Genomic DNA, 21095 nt, shown 5'->3' with positions numbered 1-21095 from the left:
ACAACACTGAACAAATCTACCTCGTCTTCTACATGGCAGCCCTTCAGGTACTTGAAGGCAGCTATCACGTCTCCCTGCAGAGTTCTCTTCTCTAGGCTAAATGTGTCCAACACTTCTGGCCATTCCTCCTAATTTTTTTCTTCCATGCCCAGAGGTAATTTCTTTCCTGAAATACGGTGCTCAGAACCAGCCAGAATTTTTAGATGCAATCTGATCAACAAAGAATAGGGAAGAATGTTGACTTCTCAAGTGTGACACTATATTTCTCTTGATGCCGTTTAGGATTGCTTTGCTTTTTTTTCCCAGCTCCATTACACAGTTGCCTCATCTTCATTTTGTGTTCAGCCAAGATGCTCAGATCCTTTTCACACATACATTGCTGCCCATCACAGACTCCTCCAGCCTAAATTCATGCCTATGATTTTTCTACCCAAATGAAGGAGTTTGCAATTGTCCTTGATGAAATTCATCTTGCTGGTTTCTACCCATTGTTCCAACTTGTCAAGATCTTCCTGAAGCTTGGTACTGTCCTCTAAAATGTTATCTATCCACTCATTTTGGTGTCAACCACAGATTTGATAATCATATTTTCTAGCCTTTAATCCAAGTCATTTATAAATATGTTGAACAGCAAAGGGCCTAGAACAGAGCCCTGTGATGTGCCACTCAACAATGCATCTAGCTTGATGCAGTGCTGCTGATGTACTTGGTACAACTGTTCAACCAGTCTGTATCCATCCAATGGTAGTATAATCCACCACATGTTTTCCCATCTTCGCCACTAGGATTTCATGGGAGACTTTTTCAACAAAAGGAGACTAAATCAGTTTTGAGTAACAGTTGTTAAAGAGTGGATAGAAAAGCTTTGGAATTTGGAGCAGTGAACTGTCAAACTTGGGTTAAGGTGGTCTCTCTCCAACAAATCACTTTTTCCTCCCATATCACATTCTGACCTTTGAAACTTATTGGGTCTTCCATCTAAGAAATCCTCACCTAATTTGTAAACTCCTATGTCACTACTTCAGGAGCAGCCCTAGATTCTGAAACAGACACACTTCCCAAACAAAATCCAAGGATGGCATAAATGTTTGATTTATCACTGTTTTCTGAATAAACAACAATTGGCTGGGTTTACACAACTGACAAAATCACAAAGGCTAGATTCACATAGCTCATCAAGTGATTATCAAACAAAACTATGGCCTAGGCCTTGTGTGAAGCCAAACATATTCTTTTTTTCCATGCCACTGAATCTACTGGCTAAGAATACTACAGGGATGGTCCTTCAGTAAGTCAGTGGAGAGGGAGGATACCGACTTTTGAATTCCCAAAAAGTTACAGGCGTTACTGGGACAGGCAAAATTGCACAAACCCTTATGCAGGCTTTTTTTGTGGCATTTTGTATAAAATCTATTTCAGACATTTATATCCTCTTTTTACAGTATTCAGGGCAATTTTGCAAGCAGTCATAATCAACGTGATATGCTTGCCTTCTCAGGAGAAGACATTATGTACTTTTTTGACATGAACTTGGATCTACAAAGATGCATTCTGTACATTAAATGGTCCAAAAAATGTGGGGTTTGCCTGAACAGAAAAAAACAATTGAATTATTATACTAATTTTTGACACAGAGTTTATTGAAAACCTATATGATAGATAGATAGAATTTTTTTTTCCGAAGTACTGTACTGGTAAATCTACTGTTCTTAAAAAACCACCAAGTAAATACTATAGTGGTTTGTAGAACATACTTAACTATACTGTTAAGTTTCGGCTTAGCAGGCTGTGTGAACCCAGACTAACGTTCTGAGTGTCTGAGATGAGAAGGTATATGCACAAAATAAGGTACTAAAAAATACTGGTCCACAAAAACAAGTTACCAACTCACCAGCCAGAGAGTTTTTATTAGTGCTCTGTAATATATCAGTGGCATAACAGAAATCTCTAGCCAAGAACTGCTTTGCTGCCCTGAAACCTGAAGGCTATTTCACCAGCCCTAAGCTACCAGAGAACTGATTACTTGTAGTTTAGGCATCCTAACATAGTGTTTTGCTATACACTGGTTAATAAACTATGGTTAAACAAATAACATCCCAACATGCGAATCCATTTATTTACTCAGCACAGGTGTCGTGCCAAATAATGGCTCGCACTAACCACAAAGCTGGTTTAGTTCTACTAGACTAATATTGTTGACCCAAATTCCTTCCAAGCTGAATGGGAGTCAAATCATAATTTGGTGCTACACATCAAGTGTTCCAGTGTTAAAAATGCAAATCATAGATTATTCTTCCAAATATACTGCCAAATCACATTTCTTTTTTTCCAAATCACAATTTCAGTCAGCTTGTCTATTTTCAACTTCCTTCTACTTAGCATTCTTGCATTTAGAGGTTAAGGCAGATCAAACTTACTGTTTAAAGCCTAAAAATGCTAAACTGCAAATATTACAATCCCAGTTAGCAAACCCAGTTCAAATTATAATTTCCAATGTTGATTTGCTGGCTGGTTACAATTCATTTCTGGTCAGATCATGCCAAACCCTGATTAAAATCTCCTTAGCAAGGAATGAGGTACAAAAATGTGCTGCCCTTGCTTTCTCGTCTTTAAACATAAAGAAATGCCTAATTTAGGGCACATTCTTTTCATAATTTGGATGTATTACATGCCTTACAAAATCTAAGAATTTGAAAAGGAAACCCCATTCTGAACAAAAATAACCTCCATAAGTTATTGCTTTATTTTCATTATTATTGTTGTTGTTCGTTTAAATTTATTGGCTGCCAACTCCAGTGGACTCCATTTTTATAATGGAGTTGAGGTTTTGGTTCAAAGAAGAGAATTGTTGCACTGCTTTTTTCTCTGCTGTGATTCTGTTAGGGCAGAGTTTCTCAACCAGGGTTCCCTGGAAGGAACCCCAGGGTTCCGTGAGAGGTCACTAGGGGTTCCCTGGGAGATCATGATTTATTTTAAAAATTATTTCAAATTCAGGAAACTTCACATTAAAGAGGTAAGTTTCATTCTTTATTTTTAGTTTAGGAACACCGTTAATGTATATATACAAGCCTACCCATGAAACAAATATAATACTTTTGTAACTTGTGGCCTATAGTTGAGCCTGAATGTGCAGGGTTCCCTGAGGCCTGAAAAGTATTTCAAGGGTTCCCTCCAGGGTCAAAAGGCTGAGAAAGGCTGGACTAGAACAACCAAACCCAGGAACATCTAATTCATAGTTCAAGTGATTAATTTTAGGAAGGCCTGTTTCTAACACTCTGAGTGCTGAATCAACAGCCTTGATCCGAAGAAAGAATTTATCAATCACTGACTGCCACACTGGTTTTTCAAACCAGGGTCCATGTACTATATAGCTTTCCTGTACTCAGACAATGCTAAGGCCAAGGTCACAAGATGATTTTCAGGGTCACACCTAAGATTTGAGGTGGGGGAGCATGTGGCCATCCTGGACAGGTTACTATGGACAGGAAAAGAAAGCATTCTGTTCTTATTGCATTCATTTCACCTAAGGACAAGGAGAGGAGCCTTGTGCGATTTCCTGCCCTATGGGCCAAAACTCAAACCCATCATGAAGGATTGTGCACATTTGCTGCTCTGACCAGGGTAGGCTAACACCTTGAGCTGAATCTGTAGCCATGCTATTTGCAGAAATCACAAACTAGCCAAGCATGTTTTAGCTCAGCATGTTGGGTAAGCCCAGCCCATGTTGTCAGTTTATAGTTCATTGTCTCACATGAATCCAGGGAACTGTGTTATTCTTAAGGCTGGTTAAGAATATAAGCAGTGCCCTGCTGGATCATACCCTTGGCCCATCTAGTCCAGTAGTCTATTCTCACAATGGCCAACCAACTGTATAAGGCAGTGTTTCTCAACCTTGGCAGCTTGAAGATGTGTGGACTTCAACTCCCAGAATTCTAGGAGTTGAAGTCCACAGATCTTCAAGCTGCCGAGGTTGAGAAACACTGACCTATAGAAACCCACTAGTCTCCCAGGAGATGGCCTTCAGAGACAGTCACACTGCTATGGATCCCCATGACTTTCATGAATTGATCCAACCCTTTTCTGAAGCCAGCTAAGCTGGTAGTCACGTTAACCAGGGATAGGCACATTATGTGAACACAACTGTGATTAAGTTGCATTTAATGATGTGGGCTACTTATTGGGCTATGCTGGTTTAACAAGTTACAGTTAACTGTATAAATGCATTGCACCAAAACACAAACAATTGTTTATAGATCCAACAGCTGAGTTTGCACAATGCAGTAAGACAAAATCAAACACAGCAGATGATGGCTTAATGTGATATGTTAACCTAGTAAGTGAATAGCAGCCTGCTCATGAATTTGGAGGTATGCTAAGAACCAAATAGACTAACTCAGGAAGACTGGGATTTGCCTGGGACCAAGGCACAAGGTCAACAGCAGAGGATTCTAGAGCAAGAGTGTTTAAAAAAAAAAAACCAAGACTAAGCAGCACCAGCTTCAGAAATGAGGACTTTTGCTGGTGCTTGAAACGAGATCTCCAGTCCAGCCTCATTCCCCTTCTTCCTATGAAGGTGAAGAAGCTGGCTGAGACAGTCTCACTAGCATACCCACCTCTTCCAGGATGAAAGGGTCCACTGAAAGGGCTTTTCATGAAGACTATGAAATCCAGGAGCTGCAAAGCAAATGCATTTATTCTGCAAACTCATTCACCTTCTGGATGGGATAGGGATGTGATCTCCTAATTTTACCTGGGAGGCAGCTGAGAGAGCAGGACATAGGGGAGAGACAGAGCACAGCCTCCCAGAACAGATTTTCACCCATATTTCCCCAGAGCTGAACGGCTGTTGTTACCAATATCCTCATTTTTTTATCCACAAACGCCACCCCTGTATTTTGGATGCCCAAATACGTTCAGGGGTCTGTTCAAGCTTTACTGAAGCATCTTATGCTCAACCTAATGTTCTTAACTGAGGACAGAGCTGGGCTTCCCATTTATAAGCAACTGTGGGTGAAGCCAATTCACGGTCAAAGGAAGTCCCGGAAAGGAAAACACCCAATGGATCTTACGATCCAGGATCGTAGGATCTTCAGGATCTTACGAGAATCGCTCAGGTATCCTATGCACTAGATAACACATCTCTCTAGGTGCTTCGTTTCATTCTGGGGACTTCCAGAAGCCAGGATAACTTCCTGTAAGCCGCTCACTAACCTTCCAATTTTAGACCTTTTTCCGGATCTAACAGGAATTTACGGTTTCTTAAGTGCCCTGATGGCTTGGGATTGGACTGCAAGAAGAAAAATGATCACTCTAGGAGAACTTGCTTCAGAGGGAGCCCCCCTCCGTTTGAATCCCCCTTCTGTAAAAGCGGGGAGGAGGTGTCGCCGCCGCCGCCAGGGCTCCCGGCTGGTTAAAACAATGTCATGGAAAACGGAAACCGCACCGAATCGTTCTGCCTTTGGGACCCAGGGGATTCCGAGCGGCGGCAGCAGCTGCCGCAGGCAGGGCATGAAGGACGAGAGAATAAGGCGGGGGAAAAGTGATGGTGAAGCAAGGACTCCCAAGCTCCGCCTGGATCGGATCCGATCAACTCGGTGGGATCGTCTGGGGTTCCCCCACGCTCCCCCCTCCGCCACACGTCCCGCACCTTCCATGCCCGCTTACCTGGCGGAGGAAGGCTCTCCGGAGGCAGAGGGGGTCCGGGGAGCCGGGCTGGAGGGCGGCGGCGGAGGATCCGACGGGGGTTCCCAGCCGTTTCCTCTCTTCCTTCCTCTCCGTCTCCGTCGGGGAGCAGGTGGCTGTTGAAGCCCTCGCGCTGATGTCACCAGGCTGCTGCTGCTGCTGCTGCTGCTGTCTCCTCCCCAGCCCCATGCAGGAGGCAGAGGCGAAGGCAGGACGATGAATTATTTAAAGGTGCAGGAGCCTTGCAGGCAAAGGCGAGGGAGATCGCAAAGGGGGGGACTCCGTTCCCCAGCCCACTTACCGCCCGCCTCCCGCTGTACCCAGAAATGGGGACACGGGAAGATCCCTCCGGCTGAGGAGCGAGTCGGGGTGGGGTGTGGGGGAGAAAGGATCCTTAGCAATAGGAATTCCACCCCCCGCCGCTTCTTCGTACTCCAGGAGGTCACTAATGGGTCGATGTCACGCGGTTGGTTGCAGGCGGACGCACCACCCTGGGTACCTTAATGCACCCTGGGGAACAAATAGCCGCGAGCAATTTTCCTACAGCCCTCGGACGAAGACGCCGGCCCTCCCTTCCTCCCTCACGCCCGGTCTCTGGGAAACCACGAAGGCTGCGAGCGTACACGGGATCATCCCCCTGGATAGAAGTAAATCCTACCGAAGTCAAGAGGATTTATTCCGAAGGAGGAAAAACGCTTTAGATCGGGCAGTATGAATTGTGCCTCACGGATGGGGAACAAATCACACGAACTGGAAGAAATGCCCTAGACCCTCCTGAGTCGGACCGAGGAACCTTGTCAACAAGCTTCTCCAAGCTCACGGTGTGAGCCCCTGAGTAGGACAAACATTAGCCCCACCCCGATTTCATAACAGCTCCAAAAAGGCCTGCATTCCTATAATAATGGCACTGCACAACCCCTACCCTAGAGAAAACACTGAATGGGTACTCACATTTAATTGCTCTGTAAGGGATGGGGGGGAGGCTTCAACGAGTATCCTGTTTCTTGCCATTACTGTACAGACTACATACATGTCAATCACCTGGTCAGTGAAGTTGCTTGCTTTCCCTTTTTCAACTAAAAGTTGCTTGTATTCATTGCTGTTATTTCTTAGCCACAGCCTTTAGTGAATACTGGAGTCCACCTGTGCAGCTAGGATTCTGTTGGTACTTTAGCATCAGATTTAGCCATGCTACCTGAAGTACTTCAAAATAAGGAATATTTTTTAAGAAGTTATTAAATTCTGTACTACCCCAGCACCATTGCCATTACTTTCCTCAGGGATGGGTTCCCCCCCCCCAAACTTCCTAGTTCCTAGTTTGTAATTTATACAGACAGCAGGTTAGATTAAATTTGCCTTTTTCACTTTTCTTTCTTTTTTTAAACCTGGGACAAATTCTATTCTTTATTGACTTGAAAAGGAACACTATGTTTTAAATCTAAATCAGAAAGTACAGAACAAGGGGCAAGTCTAGCTGAATCCTGGAAAGCCTTGGCAAGATTGGAGCCTTAAAAATAAGTTCTGTGGGGTCCCTGTCCTATATGTAAGTTGGGGCTGCCAAGCAAACGGGGGCCACCGTATCTGGGATGCAAAAATCCAGACAACCACTAGATCAGTGTTTCTCAATCTCAGCAAATTTAAGATGTGTGGACTTCAACTCCCAGAATTCCCCAGCCAGCATGGCTGGTGGTAGCAAAGAATTAGAGATTCTGTATCACTTTGCTGTCATCTGGTGGCTGTCCATATGTTTGCAACCTGGCCCTAAGCAAAGCATCTAAGATTGGTTTCACTGTTCATGTTAACTGTCTAAGGAGGGAACCTGTGGCAGAAGGAGGGCCTCCATCAAGTCAGTCCCAAAATAGATGACCCCAGAATAAACTGGCTTAAGCAAAATCAATGGTACCATCATAAGTTTAGGGGAAACAACAGAAAGAGTAGGTGGGTCCACAAATGTATGAGAGCTGGCTTACTACATACCTGAAGTAATAGAAGTGTTATCCAGTCAGTTAAATCCATAGTCTAGGAACACTGATTCTCAACCTTAGCAACTTTAAGATGCATGGAACTTAAACTCCCAGAATTCCCCAGCCAGCATGCTGGCTGGGGAATTCTGGAAGTTGAAGTCCAAGCATCTTAAAGCTGCTGAGGTTGAGAAACGCTGGTCTAGAATGATCTGACTGCATCACTAAAATGGAGGGCTAGCATACAAAAAATACAAAAACCTGGGCTATTGGGGTGACAAAAGCTAGATGAATGCACCCAAATTAGATGATGGCAGCAAAGATATACTCTTCACCCACTGCAGCCACCTAGTGTTCCTCCTGATTCTTGCTGCCCAGACCTGGGAGCCCTACAAAAGCTAGAAAAGACAAGTAGCTTCTGATGTACAGAGGCTGCTGGGGAGGGGAGACATCCAAGTTCCCATAGACTTGCCTTGGAATGTAGATATTCAAAGTACATTCTTAATCACCTACTTATTGAACAGTAACTCAAAGGTTTAGGAGCTGTTCCAAAGTTGAAATATTAAAAACCCTACCCACCGATGGTTTTACCATCTAAAACGATTTATTGTTCTGTTAAACAGACAATCAGTCTGCGGCATTTCGTAATCAAGATAGCCAACCACAGTTGGCCAATGGAGTGTTGGAGGAGGCTGGTTTTATATGCTGCTTGTTGAGGCAAGGTCTGATGTTGATCCTCTGCAGTTAGTCACTGGCAAAGGTAGCTCAAGGGACAAACTGAGTGTTTAATACGTAAAACCCCCAGTTTCTCTTCCTACAGCCAGACCTTTCCCTGTACTGGATTACCATCAGTGTGCTTAACTAGCGCTTTCCAGGCCAAATCAGGATCATTTGCCCTGTCAGACCACAGAGGAAGGGGAAACAAAATGGAGAGAAGAAGGCAGAAATGCAACAATTCCTTAATTTCTTTAAGCATGGTTAGTAGGCAGGTATGGGACAATAGCTTTGCAGCAAAGGATATGAACCTCATTCTCCAGATAAACATTCTTTAATCCTTCCTGCCCTGGTAACCTCCAGGTATTGAATCCCGGGGGAGTGAATGAGCTGGGAATGGTGGGAGCTATAGTCTAATGTACCTGGGGGGTAATAGGCAGGAGAAGACATCTCTATGTAACTCATCATGCCCTCATATCTGGTAAAGAGGGTTTGGTGGGGGGGAGGGTGTTGAAACTCCTCTTGTAGACATTAAATTTTTGAGGATATAAACATGGCCTCTTGGTAATATCTCTCATGTTACACTGTGGAACTTTTTTTATAATGATTTTATTGAACATTATGATTTAAAAGATAAAAACTAATACAAATTTTAAAAAATAAAATAAAGAGAAAAAATAGAAAGTGCAGAAAAGAAAAATAGCAAAGAAAGAAAAAAAATAAGACTATAGTAAAACAAAAAATATATAAAGAAATGACTTCCCCCTTCACCACAGTATATACTTTTTTAGTATCCTCTTTCTCTTAAAATGCAACAGATGACCCCCTCTTCCCACATCTCATCTCTTATCTATAAACAAATCCTTAAAGCCTTGTTGTTCAGTCCTGATCAGAAAAAGTCCAGTAAGGGTATTTTAACCTTGGTCAAATAAATCAACTTTAAATTTCTTCCTTTTACTTCTAACAGTCTTGATCTTTAATCACTTCAAATAATGTCCTAGAACTTGATTTTTCATTTTTTCTTTGTCCCGTCTCACAAAATTCTTCAAAGCTTTAACAAGTCTCTCTTGTAAATCCAATGTAGGAAAGTTATCCAGGTCACTCTTTCGGTTTGTTATTTGTATATCCCTTTTAATTATTAAGTCATCAGCCAGTTTCATTTGTACAGTATATCCAGTGTAGCATCTTTTTCCATAACATTCTTGTAGCCTGTCATTTGACTTCCAGGAAAGAAATGGTGAACTGAAGATGACCGTGGCGGAATGAATAGCTGCCGAGTGGACTGGCTCTTCGTAATTCCTCTCCATACAAGGAGAGGACTTGAGATTGCCCACAAGTGCTCCAGACAGTTGCTCCTTGGTCTTCAGGATTAGAGCTCTGGGAGACAAGGGAATAACCATCTTTGCTCAAACCCTGGTTGGTGCCTTTAAGGACACAGGTTTCATATACTTCCTTTTCTAATCACTTTTCAAAAAGGCTTGTTAACTGCTTTTCAGCTATTAGGAACCTTTTGATCAGCAGGTTTTACAGCACTGGGTGAGTTTCCTTCAATCCTTAGCAAAAAAAGTGTCAAATACAAGTTCAAGGACTTGAAAAAATAATAAACAACAAAAGGGTGATTAGAATGTTGATTTTGAAAAGTTACAAATGGACTAAGGGTCCAGATGGATTTGAAATAAGATTTTGAAATTAATTGTAAGAATCCTTCCCATGGGAAAATGCTGTGGTTTTGAATTCTTAAAAAAAACATGATAGGATGGGACTTTGAAGATTGGACACTAGAGGGAACCAGAAGGAACTAAAGATTACAATTAAAGGAGAAGAATACTTATATTTGACTCACTAATACAGAATAGAGCAAAATACTTTAACATTGGACAACATTTTTGAACAATGGACCCAGAAGTTAATTTTAAGAGTGTCTGCCCTTATAGATAGACTGTGTTTAAAATAAGTTATGGAACAGGAACAAGACTGAGACTGATCTGAAAATAAATTTCAAAAATGACATTGTGGAACTTCTTCTGATGGAGGCTCACTTGGGGTAACTTTTAAGCAGCTTATGTAGCAATTTAAATGCTAGCTAAATTGTAGTCCTTTGTTTATTTAACAGTAAGCCTTACAATGGGACTTACTTTTGTGTAGTCGTTCACAGAGTGTACCTATGGAATGTTTTTGCTTCTTTAAATATTGTTAGATTTGACTGTGGGTTGTTTTAATTCTAGTTTGGTTTGTTTAAACTATATATATACTACCTCATGTGCTGGCTTTTGTAAAGAATTGCAATGCACAAATGCTAAATATAAAATAAATGCTTAACATTCTTCTGACAACAAATTCAGAATTAAAACTAAGTTGTCAGTTTGGGCCTCATAAGTTACTTTGTAAAGAAATGAATATCATTAGGATGATAAAACCAGCAAATATAAAAACATGTTAAGCCTCTGAATGTGTGACAGATACCAGCTTATCTAGCAGCCACAGCTGTGAAAAAGGACTTGTATAATTAACCAAATTAATCAAACTGAACCCAAACTCTTTTTTCCCCCCTTTGCTTTTCCTTTTTTTGCTCTCCATACAGCCTCTGATTCTCATTTTTGCGGCTCTTGAAGCTGCCTCTTAACTACAATGGTTAAAAAGAGGAAAGTCAATTTCCTACCATTTCAAGAAATCAGATAGAATCTGGTAGCACCTTTTCTGGCTAACAAATTGTATTCAAAGACATAAGATTTTTTGAGCTGCAGTGTCAGATACAGTGAGCTGCATCAGATCTGATGAAGTAAGCTGTAATCTTTTAATAACATTTCTTTTAATAACATTTATTAGTCAGAAAAGGCACTACCAGGCTGATTTTTTGCTACCATAGACTAATGTGGCTCTTCTATGCCTACAGTGTCTACCACTTTGAGGCAACTAATGTATTCAAACTGTAGCCTAACTCCTAAAATAGACTTCAGTGTTTAAAATTTAGGAGAACCTCAAAAACATTCCTTCCCCAAATCCTGGCCTTGCTTTGATAGGTCATACATGGTCCTGCCTACTTTGCATAATTGCTCAGCCTCCTGCATCTCTTGGCACCTTCCCAAACATTATGGGTAGCACCTGTGGCCCAACATTGCTCAATCCTATGTCTAAATGAATTCTGAAGTGAAGGACTTCCTTTCATCTTCTGTGTCCATTCCAGAACAGGCTGCATTTTGGTGATGGACAATTCACAGTCTGTCATCCTCAGACAAGTTCTTTGATCCTTAGACAAGCTATCCCCCATCAAAAAGTTACTGAACCAGTGCTATCTAGGAAGCCTTACTTCCCAGGTCCTATCAAGTGAAGACAAGCTCCCAGTTACTCAGTGGTGAAGAAATGATACTGCACATGCTCAGATATACGCTTGGGTCCTGTATTAGTACTGTATATATTCTGTGCTGAGGCCTGTCCTAGAAAATAATCTTGAAATCTTGCATTATGTTAATCTTGAATTGAGCAATTCTTCCTTAGATGCTCAGCTGTTAGAAATAGGTTCGCCTGTACATGTTTTTTCTTCTGCTTTAAAGGGAATCAAGCCTGGTTGGAGATTTCACTTGAGGTAATGTAGCGTTCTCCTGGGGCAGGTAATTAGGTGCTTGGTGAGCATGTAATATTATACACTAATAAAGATTGAAATTGCCAGTTTGAGCAGAAATGGAAAAAAAGCTATGTCTCAGGAGGATAGCTGGGGCAATTGTTAAAACATCAGCCTGATTGCTGGAGGGCAGGTTGTAAAAGGCACTTAGGTGTGTTATCTTCGCTGGGCAATGCAGATTGTTGATATCAGTCAGGAAAGCTGTTCAGGTTTTGTAAAGTTGCAAAGAACAGATGCTGTCCCTTTCTGTCTTGATTTCTTCCTACACCAGCCACCTCCACGAGAATTCAGCTGTAGTCCTTTATTTTTCAAGGTGTAGTAAGGTGAAATGGCAATCATTCTATTTTCCCACTCTTCAGTCCCAACATGATCAACTAAATAATGGATTAGATAGGACAGGAAGTGATGGTGTGGTTCTGGTCTATAAGAATTTCATCTTATTGACTAGAAGCTCCATCCAACAGCCTGCAAATTTTCAGTGTTTGCTACCATCATTAGATGGCCAAGACATTGTAAGGATCCTGTTAATGTATTGTCCACTGCACCTGTTAGCTGTGGTGATTTCTAGCCTGGCATTGGACTACCCTAGGCTTCTTATGTTGAGGGATTTCAGTGGCCATGCAGAGGTTGCCAGTCAGGGGTGGCTCAAGGTTTGTGATGACTGTGATGACTATGGATTTTTCCCAAGTGGCATCTAATACAGCAAGACACCCACTGAATCTATGCCATTTGGTTGGTGTTAATGATCTGAGTGGAGCAGCTTTCTGAAAATCTTGTTGACAAAGTCAGTTTTAATCTGACAAGTGCTGCAGACCTCTGCAGGAATGTTGGAATGGTTATTCAGTCTAGGTTCCTGATGAATCTGGACAACCTGTAGAATAATGATATTGACTAGGTGACTTAATGCTATCAATCTGCTCATCATACCCCTTCAGTCAGAATTCGGCCAAGACACACTTACCAAACAATACCCTGTGGGTTTTTTGGTTTGCATTCACTTCTGCATACCTATGAATAGACTTAACTTTAACTGCATATTTAAAGCAACCCATTCTTTCTAAGCAGTTACTTATTAGTCACCATTTTAATTCACTCTTAGATCTCCAAATGGCTCAATCACCTTTTCTGTTCTCTCACTCATTCCCATCTATTCATGTAATCTAACAGAATATTTTCTCCTTGGATTACATTCATTTAGAATATTGTACATTCCCCCCCCCACAACTCATTCCTATTTAGTGGTTACTATTCACTGGAGCACAGCATGTGACTATCACCAACCTATGGATTCTTACTTTCATATACAATCACAACAAACTTGACAGACATTTTAGCTCTTTCATTCATAATTAAACCTACCATTCATTTCCCTAACTGTATTCATCAGCTTTCTTCAGCAAAGGATCGTTACCTTGTCGTGGTGCTGGAGCTTGAGCACCTCAATGATGCCATGAGCTAAACCGTGAAGGGCCACCCAAGACAGGAAGGTCATGACCGAGAGGTCAGACTAAATGCGATCCCTGGGGAAGGTAATGGCAACCCACCTCAGTATTCTTGCCGTGAAAACTAAATGGATCAGTACAACCAGAGATATGTCGGTATACCATCGGAAGATGAGACCCCCAGGTCGGAAGATGGTCAAAATGCTACTGGGGAGGAACAGAGGATGAGCTCAACTAGCCCCAGACGTGATGACGCAGCTAGCTCAAAGCCGAAAGGACGGCTAGCGGCTGACGGTGCTGGTGGTGAACGGCGAATCCGATATTCTAAGGATCAACACACTATCGGAACCTGGAATGTAAGATCTATGAGCCAGGGCAAATTGGATGTGGTTATTGGTGAGATGTCAAGATTAAAGATAGACATTCTGGGCGTCAGTGAACTGAAATGGACTGGAATGGGCCACTTCACATCAAATGACCACCAGATCTACTACTGCGGACAAGAGGACCACAGAAGAAATGGAGTAGCCTTCATAATTAATAGTAAAGTGGCTAAAGCAGTGCTTGGATACAACCCAAAAAACGACAGAATGATCTCAATTCGAATTCAGGGCAAGCCATCTAACATCACAGTGATCCAAATATACGCCCCAACCACAAATGCTGAAGAAGCTGAAGTAGAGCAGTTCTATGAGGATCTGCAGCACCTACTGGACAACACGCCTAAAAGAGATGTTATTTTCATCACAGGAGACTGGAATGCTAAGGTGGGCAGTCAAATGACACCTCGAATTACAGGTAAGTATGGCCTGGGAGAACAAAACGAAGCAGGACACAGGCTGATAGAATTTTGCCAAGACAATTCACTCTGCATAACAAACACTCTCTTCCAACAACCTAAGAGACGGCTTTATACATGGACTTCACCAGATGGACAACACCGAAATCAGATTGATTACATCCTTTGCAGCCAAAGGTGGCGGACATCTGTACAGTCGGTAAAAACAAGGCCTGGAGCTGACTGTAGTTCAGATCACGAACTTCTTCTTGCACAATTTAGGATCAGACTAAGGAGATTAGGGAAGACCCACAGATCAGCTAGATATGAGCTCACTAATATTCCTAATGAATATGCAGTGGAGGTGAAGAATAGATTTAAGGGACTGGACTTAGTAGATAGGGTCCCGGAAGAACTCTGGACAGAAGTTGGCAGCATTGTTCAGGAGGCGGCAACAAAATACATCCCAAAGAAAGAGAAAATCAAGAAGGCAAAATGGCTGTCTGCTGAGACACTAGAAGTAGCCCAAGAAAGAAGGAAAGCAAAAGGCAACAGTGATAGGGGGAGATATGCCCAATTAAATGCAAAATTCCAGAGGTTAGCCAGAAGAGATAAGGAATTATTTTTAAACAAGCAATGCGCGGAAGTGGAAGAAGACAATAGAATAGGAAGGACAAGAGACCTCTTCCAGAAAATTAGAAACATTGGAGGTAAATTCCAGGCAAAAATGGGTATGATCCAAAACAAAGATGGCAAGGACCTAACAGAAGAAGAAGAGATCAAGAAAAGGTGGCAAGAATATACAGAAAACCTGTATAGGAAGGATAACAATATCGGGGATAGCTTTGACAGTGTGGTCGGTGAGCTAGAGCCAGACATCCTGAAGAGTGAGGTTGAGTGGGCCTTAAGAAGCATTGCTAATAACAAGGCAACAGGAGACGACGGCATCCCAGCTGAACTGTTCAAAATCTTGCAAGATGATGCTGTCAAGGTAATGCATGCTATATGCCAGCAAATTTGGAAAGCACAAGAATGGCCATCAGACTGGAAAAAATCAACTTATATCCCCATACCAAAAAAGGGAAACACTAAAGAAGGTTCAAACTATCGAACAGTGGCACTCATTTCACATGCCAGTAAGGTAATGCTCAAGATCCTGCAAGGTAGACTTCAGCAGTTCATGGAGCGAGAATTGCCAGATGTACAAGCTGGGTTTAGAAAAGGCAGAGGAACTAGAGACCAAATTGCCAATATCCGCTGGATAATGGAAAAAGCCAGGGAGTTTCAGAAAAACATCTATTTCTGTTTTATTGACTATTCTAAAGCCTTTGACTGTGTGGACCATAACAAATTGTGGCAAGTTCTTAGTGGTATGGGGATACCAAGTCATCTTGTATGCCTCCTGAAGAATCTGTATAACGACCAAGTAGCAACAGTAAGAACAGACCACGGAACAACAGACTGGTTTAAGATTGGGAAAGGAGTACGGCAGGGCTGTATACTCTCACCCTACCTATTCAACTTGTATGCAGAACACATCATGCGACAAGCTGGCCTTGAGGAATCCAAGGCTGGAGTTAAAATCTCTGGAAGAAACATTAACAATCTCAGATATGCAGATGATACCACTTTGATGGCTGAAAGTGAAGAGGAACTGAGGAGCCTTATGATGAAGGTGAAAGAAGAAAGTGCAAAAGCTGGTTTGCAGCTAAACCTCAAAAAAACCAAGATTATGGCAACCAGCTTGATTGATAACTGGCAAATAGAGGGAGAAAATGTAGAAGCAGTGAAAGACTTTGTATTCCTAGGTGCAAAGATTACTGCAGATGCTGACTGCAGTCAGGAAATCAGAAGACGCTTAATCCTTGGAAGAAGAGCAATGACAAATCTTGATAAAATAGTTAAGAGCAGAGACATCACACTGACAACAAAGGCCCGCATAGTTAAAGCAATGGTGTTCCCTGTAGTAACATATGGCTGCGAGAGCTGGACCATAAGGAAGGCTGAGCGAAGGAAGATCGATGCTTTTGAACTGTGGTGTTGGAGGAAAATTCTGAGAGTGCCTTGGACTGCAGGAAGATCCAACCAGTCCATCCTCCAGGAAATAAAGCCAGACTGCTCACTTGAGGGAATGATATTAAAGGCAAAACTGAAATACTTTGGCCACATAATGAGAAGACAGGACACCCTGGAGAAGATGCTGATGCTAGGGAGAGTGGAAGGCAAAAGGAAGAGGGGCCAACCAAGGGCAAGATGGATGGATGATATTCTAGAGGTGACAGACTCGTCCCTGGGGGAGCTGGGGGTGTTGACGACCGACAGGAAGCTCTGGCGTGGGCTGGTCCATGAAGTCACGAAGAGTCGGAAGCGACTAAACGAATAAACAACAACAACAATTCATCAGCTTTACTCCACACAATCTGGCCATGTTCATTCAGATCAATGACATCCCTCCCTTTTCTCTTAGTTTCACAGACATTTCTGTTTTTCTTTTCTAATTTTATTTGTTAATACATGTTCTTTACCACTTAATCCTCTTACATTCCAAGCTACACTGTTCCATATGCTGTGATTGTCATCAGATGCACCCATCATGAACCATTACGGTTTTGATCAAGTGAGGCTTTCACATAACACTTTTTAGAAGGGACTGGTTGAGTTACCAGACTAAATCAATCTGTATCACAAGCAATATACCCTACTAACAGGGGGGTCAGTTTGGGCACATTTTGACTAGAATGCCACAAGTGCAAACCATGCTGTGTTTCCCCAGCATCCTTAAGTGGTATTATACAAGCTAGGATCACTGAACTAATAATTACGCTGCAGACAAATACATTGTTGCCCACAGCCCATTAATTAGGAGGCACATGCTGTGTACAGAAACATTCTCAGCATGCAAGTGTGGTTTGTGGTTTACTCTATACATGCCATGTGCTGAACACACTCAGGATTCAAGTGTAATTTGCTCAATAAACTATGGTTAAACAAATCATGAGTCAGGATGTTGCATTACAACAAATGCAATTTCCCAACATCCACATTAGTTTTTCATTTCTGATTTGAAGTACTATAAAAATGACTTTTTTTGGCCTGTGGAAATTATTGTGCATAAGTTCAGAAGCACATATTGGATACTCAGCAGAGATCCAGCTATAAAAATACTGAAGATTCCAGTTTTCATGTTGCTCTTCTTGTCTGAGAGAGAGATGCAGGCTAAAAACAGATAGATTTTGGAGGAAGGACAGTGCAAATTGAGTCATCTCCCCCCAACACACACACACCAATTGGGGCTACAGTAGGAAAAGAGGAATTAAAGTTGTCTCTTCTGATCCCTGTGCTCCTGATCTAGATCTCCCCTCCATATGTCCATACGCAGAGTTGCATTTTAAGGAGGAAAGGAAAAATATAGCTGCAAGTAACATCCATAATGTGTGATTTAACTCTTAGGCATGTGCCTTCTAAACCTTCGTATCAGAAGTACATTTTTAAGCCCGCAGATTCCTAATGAACCAAGAAAATGGGAGTTTCTTGCATCAGAAGTCTTCAAGTTTAATCATCCAGGAGTATCATCTTAATGGAGTGAAAAAAACTGGCTTTGGGATAAAGGGGAAATTAGATTTCTTCCTCTTCCACTGAGAAAGCAAAGGAGTGAAGTTCCATGGTCCTGCTTCCGATTAAGAAGGAAACTAGAGGGGGGGTGAAGCCACTGAGCACCTCTTTGCCCTCCATTATAATGGAAAGAAGCAAAACATGATGCCACCGTATTAGGAGCCAGGAAAAGAGAGCTGCAGAGAAAACAGCAACTCCCTTCTCTGTCCTGCACCTAGTAGTTCCGAAGGCATTGGTCAGAGGTACATATTGCCCTGATTGTCAGCCCTTCCATTATGTTGCTAGACTGTACTGCTCAGGGAACTTCAGCAGAGGAAAATCCCCAGGGAGAAAAGGCAATGGCCTGGACTGCTACCTAGGGCAATAAAAATAAAAGGAAGCATGCATCAGTTCTGACATGCTGCTCAGAGCTGGCATCCTTTTCATCTCCTCCTCCTCCTCCTCTCTGTCATTTCCCAACTGAGAAGGGGGAAAGCTAATTAGCAAAATACGCTTTCTCTTGTTCTTCTAGCGCTAGGCATAGAAGGTTTCAGAAACTGGAGGTGGAAGGCAAAAGAAAAAAGAAAAAGAAAAGGCAGAGTCGTTTTTTCTGTTCCTGCTGCATTGAAGACAGCGCACCCTGACCTCTCCCCACGGATGGGAATGACGCAGGCCTCCTCATCTTGCTAATTAAAGGGGAGTGGAGGCGGAACAGAACCACGTGGCACCCCACAGCTCTCTCTGTAATAAACCAGGATTTCACAGAGACCAAGCAGAGCTGCAGGTTGAGGGCTGCCCTGGCCGTTAGCTGCTACCCTAGCAACTCCCAAGGGAGAGGAGGAAGACCACCTTTTGAGCACTGCAGAAATTTTCCAAAGAACTGGAATGGAGCAAAATGGATTTCAACTAACAGGACTTGGCATGTGATGACCGGTGGCTGTATCAATATTGAGACAGCATGGAACAGCAATCCCACGGTCTTATATTTGCCCGCTGATTGTGTGTGTTTGCCTCACACAACCAGCCTATCCAGCACTCTCACATTAGCCACGTCAAAATTTGCGCCAATCAGGCCATTATGAGAAGGGCAGTAGCTTGCAATTACTTGCAGGGTGAACTAATCTGCCCTGCAGAGGAAGGCTAAATGAGGCTGGCATTTAGGCCGCTGTTTTAAACAAGATCAGAGCTATCTAGTGCAGTATTGCCTACTGTTAGGAGCAGTAGCTCTCCAGGGAGAGAGAGAGAGAATACATTTCTAAAATTGTACATTTAGAAGCTCATAGAATATTGCTTCCATCCTCTTTAATCATGCAAGAGTTTACGGTCACCCCATCAACTTCTATTGTGGTAGGTTCAGAGCAGACAAAAGGAAGCATTTCTTCAGAAGATGCATAATTTAATTGTGGCAATTTTCATTAAGTTAGCTTGCTTTCAAAAATTATTAGATAAATTGAAGAAATATGGGGCTCTCCACAGTTATAAATATCAATAAACAAATGGAATTTATCAGATCTGGATTATCAGATTCTGGAGACAACCCAGCGGAAGAGGACTGTCACATTCTTCCTGGCATTTGGATGCCTCATGGGAATAGATTTCTAGTAGGGTTACAAAAAATCAGAATGATCATAACTGGCAGTAAAGAGATACAAAAAACTCTAACACTTTGTTGATATCTAATGACCGTCCAGATTTTTGCAGTCTGTATATATAGTATGACCAGAGGTAGGTCATAGGCTCAGCTCCCAATCATGTAGAAGTCTCCAAATTAAAAGTCATACAATCTTTCTTTGTTGAAAAAAATAGAGACCTCTCTTCCTTCAAAGGAGTGTGAGCAGCCTATATGGCCTCAGACCCATTTTTGTAGCCTTCAAGGCACACCCAGATTCCCCCACCATTTGTTTTTTCACTAAAAAAACATCATTTAGCTGTATTTAAGCCTTCAGGATACTTAACACATCTATTTTGCATGTTAAAAAAAACCGGAAAAAGAAAAGAAAAATGGGGGAAGGGATATCTTTATCCCTGTTTACCTGAATAGCATCATCAGTTTACAATACTCATTCCATGTGGTCCTCAGAGACCTCTCTATGTAGGACTCCGACCAAAGCCAGAGTGAGGTCACAGGGATCATGACATCATTGCACATATAATGCAACTTTTATAATTGGTTTCATTTGGGTGATTACATCTCATTTTGGGGGAAGGAGGAAGGGAGAGAAAAAAAACCAGGTAGAGGGAAAGAGCAGGAAGGGGAGCTGGGGGAATGATGGGGAAATTGGGGAAAGAGAGGGATGGCAAAATGGGGTTCAAGGTGGTACTTTGCTGGGCATCCATCCTGGCACTGCCAGGATTTAGCAAGTAAATGGTTTTCATGCATGAAATTGCAGAAGCCTTCTTGTATGTACTAAGTTCTGCATTGTTACTATTTTTTTTCTGTTGCTTGGTTTCTGTTTTGAAAAAAAATGTAATTATGCTTTGACTTGTAAATGACTCGACAACTAACAACAACACCACAGTCATGTATTCCAAGGCTGATAAAAAGTGATGCTAAACCCTGTTTCACCAGCGGCGATAGTGATGCCGCCAGCAAGCTGGTCTTACTGCACTAAAACTCTGTAGGTACCTTGCTGGTGAATGATGCCAGTCCCAAGGGAAGAAGCAGGGGGGCTATAGGAGCCAGCCATGGGTGAGATTTGTCCTTGGGCCTCAGCATATGCTCCTCTAGTCTGAAGACATACCAGGGTGGTACTCTCTGGGTTTGGAAGTGATGTAAATAGTTTCTGTCTCAATGAAGTTGATGGGGGAGGGGGGATTGCTGCCCTACCTCCTACCCCACCCATGTGAAAATGATGGTATCGAATGTGGTATATCTCAAAGCCCTAAATAACAATGTGCCATCATGTGTATATCAAGGCCACCCAGGGAGAACACTAGTCAGGTATCCTGGGGGTGCATGTGGTCATACTTCAGACTCACAAAGTGAGGGGTGGTGATGCGGGAGACTCCAGAAAAAGGAACTTGGCAAGAAAAGGGAGCAGCCTGCCTTCAGTTTTCCCTCTTGAACTCCCAGGTGAATTTGCTTCCACTCCTGACAGTTACCCGTGGAGAGACTGGACCCCTCCTCCAGCATCCAAGATCCAGCTCTGTTTTCCCACTGCTGAGGGTGCCAGGAAGACTATCCCATATGCATAAGCAAAGAAAAGAGAGAGTCATTCTGCTCCAGGTAACTGCTTGGACTTTGCCTGCCTCTGCCTCCCCCACCTTTCCCTTCAGCAGTTGCTTTATTAAAACAGCATCTTGGCTGC

General features: G+C 42.4%; 1 protein-coding gene and 1 long non-coding RNA gene across 3 annotated transcripts in view; one reads left to right on the top strand and one right to left on the bottom strand.

Moving 5' to 3' along the window:
- Window positions 1-5781, bottom strand: part of BAZ2A (bromodomain adjacent to zinc finger domain 2A) — a 67054-nt gene extending 61273 nt beyond the window's left edge. For both annotated transcript variants that reach the window (XM_063293646.1, XM_063293647.1), the window contains exon 1: window positions 5665-5781. The gene's annotated coding sequence lies outside the window, so the exon portion shown is untranslated. The remainder of the gene's footprint in view (window positions 1-5664) is intronic.
- Window positions 5782-5822: 41 nt separating this feature from the next.
- On the top strand, window positions 5823-7059 carry LOC134490539 (uncharacterized). Its single transcript, XR_010067218.1, has 2 exons — window positions 5823-5913; window positions 6160-7059. It is a non-coding gene; the product is annotated as an uncharacterized LOC134490539 (long non-coding RNA).
- The last annotated feature ends 14036 nt before the right edge of the window (window positions 7060-21095 follow it).

This window comes from Candoia aspera, chromosome 2, assembly GCF_035149785.1.
Source record: "Candoia aspera isolate rCanAsp1 chromosome 2, rCanAsp1.hap2, whole genome shotgun sequence".
Taxonomy (NCBI): domain Eukaryota; kingdom Metazoa; phylum Chordata; class Lepidosauria; order Squamata; family Boidae; genus Candoia; species Candoia aspera.
The sequence above is the reverse complement of the archived record's forward strand: the minus strand, read 5'-3'. Positions and strand labels throughout refer to the sequence as shown.